The sequence below is a fragment of the Phaethon lepturus genome, unplaced genomic scaffold (assembly GCF_000687285.1).
Source record: "Phaethon lepturus isolate BGI_N335 unplaced genomic scaffold, ASM68728v1 scaffold14309, whole genome shotgun sequence".
Classification (NCBI taxonomy): Eukaryota; Metazoa; Chordata; class Aves; order Phaethontiformes; family Phaethontidae; genus Phaethon; species Phaethon lepturus.
The window spans coordinates 3,816-9,832 of NW_010562949.1; positions in this window are offsets into that span (position 1 = coordinate 3,816).

Consider the following 6,017-nt stretch of genomic DNA (forward strand, 5'->3'; position numbering starts at 1 on the left):
TAATTTGGGCTTGATTGTGTAATTTTACGGGTGATTCTACCTGTAATGGCTACAAGTGAAATCATTCTAAGAATCCGTAGTATTTCTTCTCCACAGTTCAGAAAAGAATTGGCAGACTGTGGGTATTACCACAAAAAGTATTGGTGAACAGATCATAGATCTCTGGGATAAATTAATCCCTTAAGTAATTTTTTTATATGCTTTTCAGTAAAACAAGAATGAGTCCTCTTCTTACAAGCAGCACTGGTGGAGAACTAGAAAATACTCTTAATGCTTTAACCATTAGACTAATTGTAGTTCACTTGATTCCCTAATGTAATAAAACTCTTCCTTTTGTGGGCCATTATCTGTTAGATAAACCCCTACATTGTATGTGTTATTAATTATTTATTCCTTCCATTATAAGAACAACTCTGTTCAATAATTTTTGAAAGCATTTTCTTATGGCAAATAAAAGTAGTAAGGAAAACAGTAAGTTTCATCTTCTAGAGTTCAGATATCAGTTTAATTATTTTATTCCTATTAATATTTTGAGAAATCTAAATAGGAGTTTTTTTCCTTCTTGGTATTAGTGATTGAGAATTTGTAGACTCTTTTAATTACTTTTTTTTTCCAGTTGGAAAAAAAATTTCCTCATTTCCACCCCTTATTACTTTAGTGTCATTTCAATGAGCTGACATAGCCATATGACAACTTTACTGTTCTGTACCTACAGTTGTTACCCCTTGGTATTTTCCACAGATACTGCTTCCTAAGCAAACACTTTCACATAAGTGGATTTATGCAAAAATATCAAATATGGCTATTTGTCTATTCTGAGAGGAAAAAAAGGAGATTGTATCGTGAATATGATGGCCCAGCAGTGTTATCTTCAAAACAGTATTTTCAATCCATGTGAGTACAATTGAGAATTTAATTGCCTTTGTCAAGGCAATGGGGGAGTGATATTACAGCGAGGGAGACAGCTAAACCTTGAAAAAATATACTGGCTGGGAGGGTAGCTGCTAGGAAAGATGTTTAAGAGATTTGTATATTGACACAATGTGAAGATTTCCAGTCAAACCTGCCCACTTACTAAGAGAATAGTGGTATTCTTCGTAGATGTCAAGAAATGACTGAACAGAAAGCAAATTTATAATCCTGGTTTTCAGTCATGCTGAACTGGAACTGATGTTTAAATAACCACAAGGGTACTAACTTGATGAATGACTTGGTGAGAGGAAAGAGAGGGAGGAAGAGACCTGTGGGAAAAAAGTGCCTAGAGATGGCTGGATCTCTTTGCAGGTGGCGCTATTAGATGTGATAAAGAGATGATGGTTGGCAACAAAGTTCTGTGGCACCCCATAACATATTAGAGGAGAAATTGGAGGAGCTCTCCAAACAAGATCCTGACAGATGAGTCAGAGAAGCTGGAGCAGGAGTGGGAGATAATCTAGCTATTAGAGACAGTCAACAGGGAATGGAAACTTTCAGTCTTGAGTGCAGGATGAAGAGCAGCCAGCACCACACATTCTTAGTTTTTTCTATTACTGATTGATTGTTTCTTTGCTGCTTTTTTTTTTCTTTAAAGGAAAACACCTTTTGTTCTAAAAGTCCTCCTTAAGGCCTTTATGTTCAAGGAACCATCTGCAGGAAAGAAATGAAAGTGAAGATAAAAGAAGACACTTGCACAGACCTATTTGAAAGTGTTTCTTGCCAGGAAACAAGTGCTCCTGAGCCTTTAAGGGCTATGCCTCTGCAACAGCTCCAAGATATTCTTGCCTTCAGCTATATAAACAGTGGTTAACAGGGGAAGAATTATTGGCACCAAGACTTATTTAAGGGAAACTAAGAGAAGGAAAAGGTTACACAATCAGTTTCTTTTCCTACTTTTCAGTGGTTCCATCACTAGCTCACCATAGACTTAATGATTTGAAGAAAAAATTTTGCTGAAGTAAAACCAATTGCATTCTCATCTGTAGCAGGTCAGCTGTTTAAATGGTGCTAAATATTATTTGTTTCTGTGACTGAAAAGTGATTAAGGAACAAATAAATCATATTGCTATTGCAGCATCTCCCCAGTGTGAGGCTTGGATGTGAGATTAAGTTAGCAGGGTTTAGCAAGTATTATTTGCACAGTGGTAAATGTAGACATGGGGATGAATAGGCTCTTAGCCAGCAGCAAATAGATGGTGATGTGACTTGTTCTGACAGGAGAGAAGGCTAAGCTAACTTGCACACAGTTTGCCTATAGCAAATGCAAAGTAATACATGCTGACAATTTCTGCAGATGAGCTGATGCATAGTAAGTTGTTAATAGGTGCTAACTTGATGGTGCTTCTGAGCTTGCAAGACAATGTAATGTAGTGTACCACATAGCCCTTTGCTTAGACCCTGTTCTATCAGTAATGGGATTTTTCTGGTCTTCCAGTAGGCTTCTATGGGTTTCTATAGTTTCTGTAGTTCTCCATGTATGTGAATGTGTATTGTATTAGACACACAATATCTTAATATTGCAAGTTATGCTAGTGCTCATACTGGCTGGAATAGTCCTATTCAGTAGTAGGTATGGTATATGTAACGGGACAGAAACAACAGAAATAGGAGTAATTGTGACAAAGTTAGTGGGTACTAAACAGAAACTTGCACCAACAAAATAGAGAGGAGAAGCTTGAAACCAGTTCTGCGTGGCAACAAGATGCCCCCATGTGAGCCTTACTGCGACAGGATGGAACGAAACAGTGCTTTGAGGAAGCTGTGTTGCAGCAGTCTATGGCAGGATTTAGCACTGATTGCTCAAAAGGCAACTGCCAAAGGTGAAAAGTCAGATAAGAGGGAAGGCTTTCATTCTCCAGTTCTCTTTCCCCATCCTCTCTAATACGGACAGATGAATTCCAACGTTAATGAAGGGACAGCATGTGCTTTTGATTTGCTGATTGAAACTGAATGGTGTTCTGTATGCACGGAAGGTTACTGAATGGACAATAAGAGACTGGGGGAAAACAAGTAAAGAAAACGCAAAACAAGCGTTTTCAGCATGTCATTTTTAAGAAATTGTATGCATCCAATGGGACCAAGAAAATGAATGTAAATTTAGGATTTTTTTCCTCCTGGGTGGTAACATAAGCCAAAGGGAAGAAGATGAGAAAATACACATGGGATTTAGAGTGAAAATAATCCAATGGGAAAAAAACCTAGACATTTTCGTATTTGCAGTGAATGTGTCCATGTGTTCTATTGCAGCATAGATCACTTAGAGGTCTTACATGAACTCATGTCTGAACCAATCCTTCTTTTCCTTAGAACAGGTCTGATGTATTATTTTTGCTCTCCCAATACTTGTTCTAATTGACCAAACGAACTTCGCTAGGGAAAAAACCCTACAACTTAAATGCAACAGCCTGGAAGACTGTTGTTCTTGGCATAGTTTTAATTGCTGGACAGGCCTTACATAAGAAAATGTAGTCCTGTCTAGGGCTCAAGCCACCTGCATTTACAAATTGGACAAGATTACTGTTGAATCAGGTGCATCTGAAATAAGAACAACATTATGTTGTTGGAAAATTGCAGGTAAATGAGAAAGAACATGCATGTATTATGTGTCTACAGCACTCTTCACCTGGGATGCAGTAGGATTTATCTATGAAATTATGTGTTGTTGATATTTCATGCTGTAAAGAAATCATAAACAAATGAAATTATTAATAAACCATATAAATTTTAATGAAAATTTTAGATGTGTTATTTTGGCTATTGTGCAGTCTTAAGGATTAACTGGAAGTATAATGCACTGTAACAAAAAAGTAAGTCAAACATACAAAGTTACAAAATCATTACCATTAACATTGTGTGGGCAATCTATTTTGTTCTTTGTTTTTTCTTCAGTTCCTTTTTCTGATAGGCCAGAAGTCCTGGATAGTAGGATGAAAAGTTAAATTGGAGTAGCAACGAACATGTTAGTTTCTTCATTGCTAGCTATGTGCTTTCTCTTAGATGAACTTAAGGCTAGCATGTAGATAAGCCACCAAGATGCAATGTCGGAATCTTTTGAAGGCAGAAGTCAGTTTATTTGCACCAGGGATTATAAAAACATGTATGTTTTCTATGGTGATGAGCTTCTGAGTCAGAGCTGGAATGTGCAGCAGAAGAGTACTCATCCATACTGTCCCACATGGCGCCCTCCTTAACCACAACCTCTTGCTCAGCCTCCTATTAGTGGGCTTTTATCAGTTTTTATGATTTTCCACAGTCTAAAATGCAAACTGGAGTAACAAATAGCATTTTCTAAGCCCTTATGTGTTACTAGAATTCTCCAAAGGAATCCTGTATGCCTGACTTTTTTTTCACTGCTTCGTACGTATCACAGAAAACTGACTGAAATACCATACCCTGCATGCTGACTTGTACTTCTGGGTTTCACTTGCCATTTATGATGAGCAGCTTGCAATGTGTTTAAAATGGCTATAACAGGCAGTGCTTTTATTAAGAGTTACTGATCCTGTCTCTCTGAGTATTCTTACAATGGCTGGTGGTGCCAACTAGAGCTGATTACTTCCTGCTCTTCAGCGCTGCTGCCTCTGTGGAAGCTGAAGCTGCAGACTTCCTTAACTAATCACGCCACTCTAGAAACTGAAGACATTAAGGGCTAATTATAGTGGAGCCTTCTGCTATAGTCAGCACTTCTTTCCTTTAAATGCACAGCTTGGATGTAAGCTAGCAAAGGTAATCTTTCAGGGAGAACTCTTGGCATTTTAAATATACTCTGAAATACTTGCACTGTACACCTCTCCCAGAGACTGAATTCATTGTTGTGGAAAATGCTTCTAAAATGGAGCCATTCTGCTACCTTAAACCAGTATGCAGACAGTGCACAGAAGCCTTAACCTTTCTTCCTATGTTGTATATAGTTTAGGAACTGCTGCTAGTAAGGTTTTATGCAAATGAAAAGTGTGAAGATTCCTGATTGGACAGGGATCAGACAGAACTACTAGCCTATGCTAATAATAGAATAAAATGTAGTCCTTGAATTACATGTTTCCTGAGGAGGTTTCAAGGTTCTCTGTAAAATGGTTAAATCGTATTTCTCTCATACATGAGGAAAGTATCAACAAGTTCAGTGAGTTGCTACACGATACAGAAAAAACCGAGAGGTGATGGGGGAAGACATTCATTCTCACTCCTACATCTAAGAATTCTAGGTTTCACTTCTTAAACTGAAAATGCATCTATTTGGTTTTTATTCTTCTTCGTATTAAGAAAATGAGATCCATAGGTCAGGAGGGGTCCAGATTATCCCTGCCTTTCAAAATCCGTATGTCCCAAAGAAGGGATTTTAATTTTGGTAACTTGTTCTCTTCCCACTATGATTGGACTCCTTGATGGTAAAATAGGCAGTGAAATAAACAGTACTGCATTACTTTTTTCTTTCAGAGAATAATATAGGCTTTGATTAAACTACTTATTTTTATCAATCTAAGAAATGCATTTGTAGATGAAGATTTATGTCACAACATTTTCAAGAAGCAGTCTGCTGAAACGTCTTTGTTTTTAATGAGTATGCATAAATACACCCCAGTGAAGGCTTTCTCTGGTATCACATCAGAGTCGCTTGCATTTAAATTAGTGGGTCAGCAAGAAAGGACAGTGGAACCTTTTATTAGCAGCTGACTTCTCTTGAGTCTCATTTTACATTTTTGGTTGCAGCACTATTCAACTGAAAGGAAATACTGTAGGTAGAATAAAGGAGGTGAATAATAGAGACAAGGCAGCTGCCAGACATCAGCTTCCACTGTGTTCTTCAAAAATTTCTGTATCCTCACTGATTGTGGCATGTTTCCTTGTGAATGAGGCAGTCTTTTGTATTCTTTGGTAAGAGCTTTTCATGAGCAAAGTCTAGGATATAGAGTTCAATATTTTTTTAAAGCCGTCTTAGATGAAAAGGCTGCCCATCAAGTAAGATACAAAGGTAAATATCCATGTAAATTATATTTCACCCGCTAAAATCATTATGCTATGTTCTCTAAGAAGTCCATATTTTC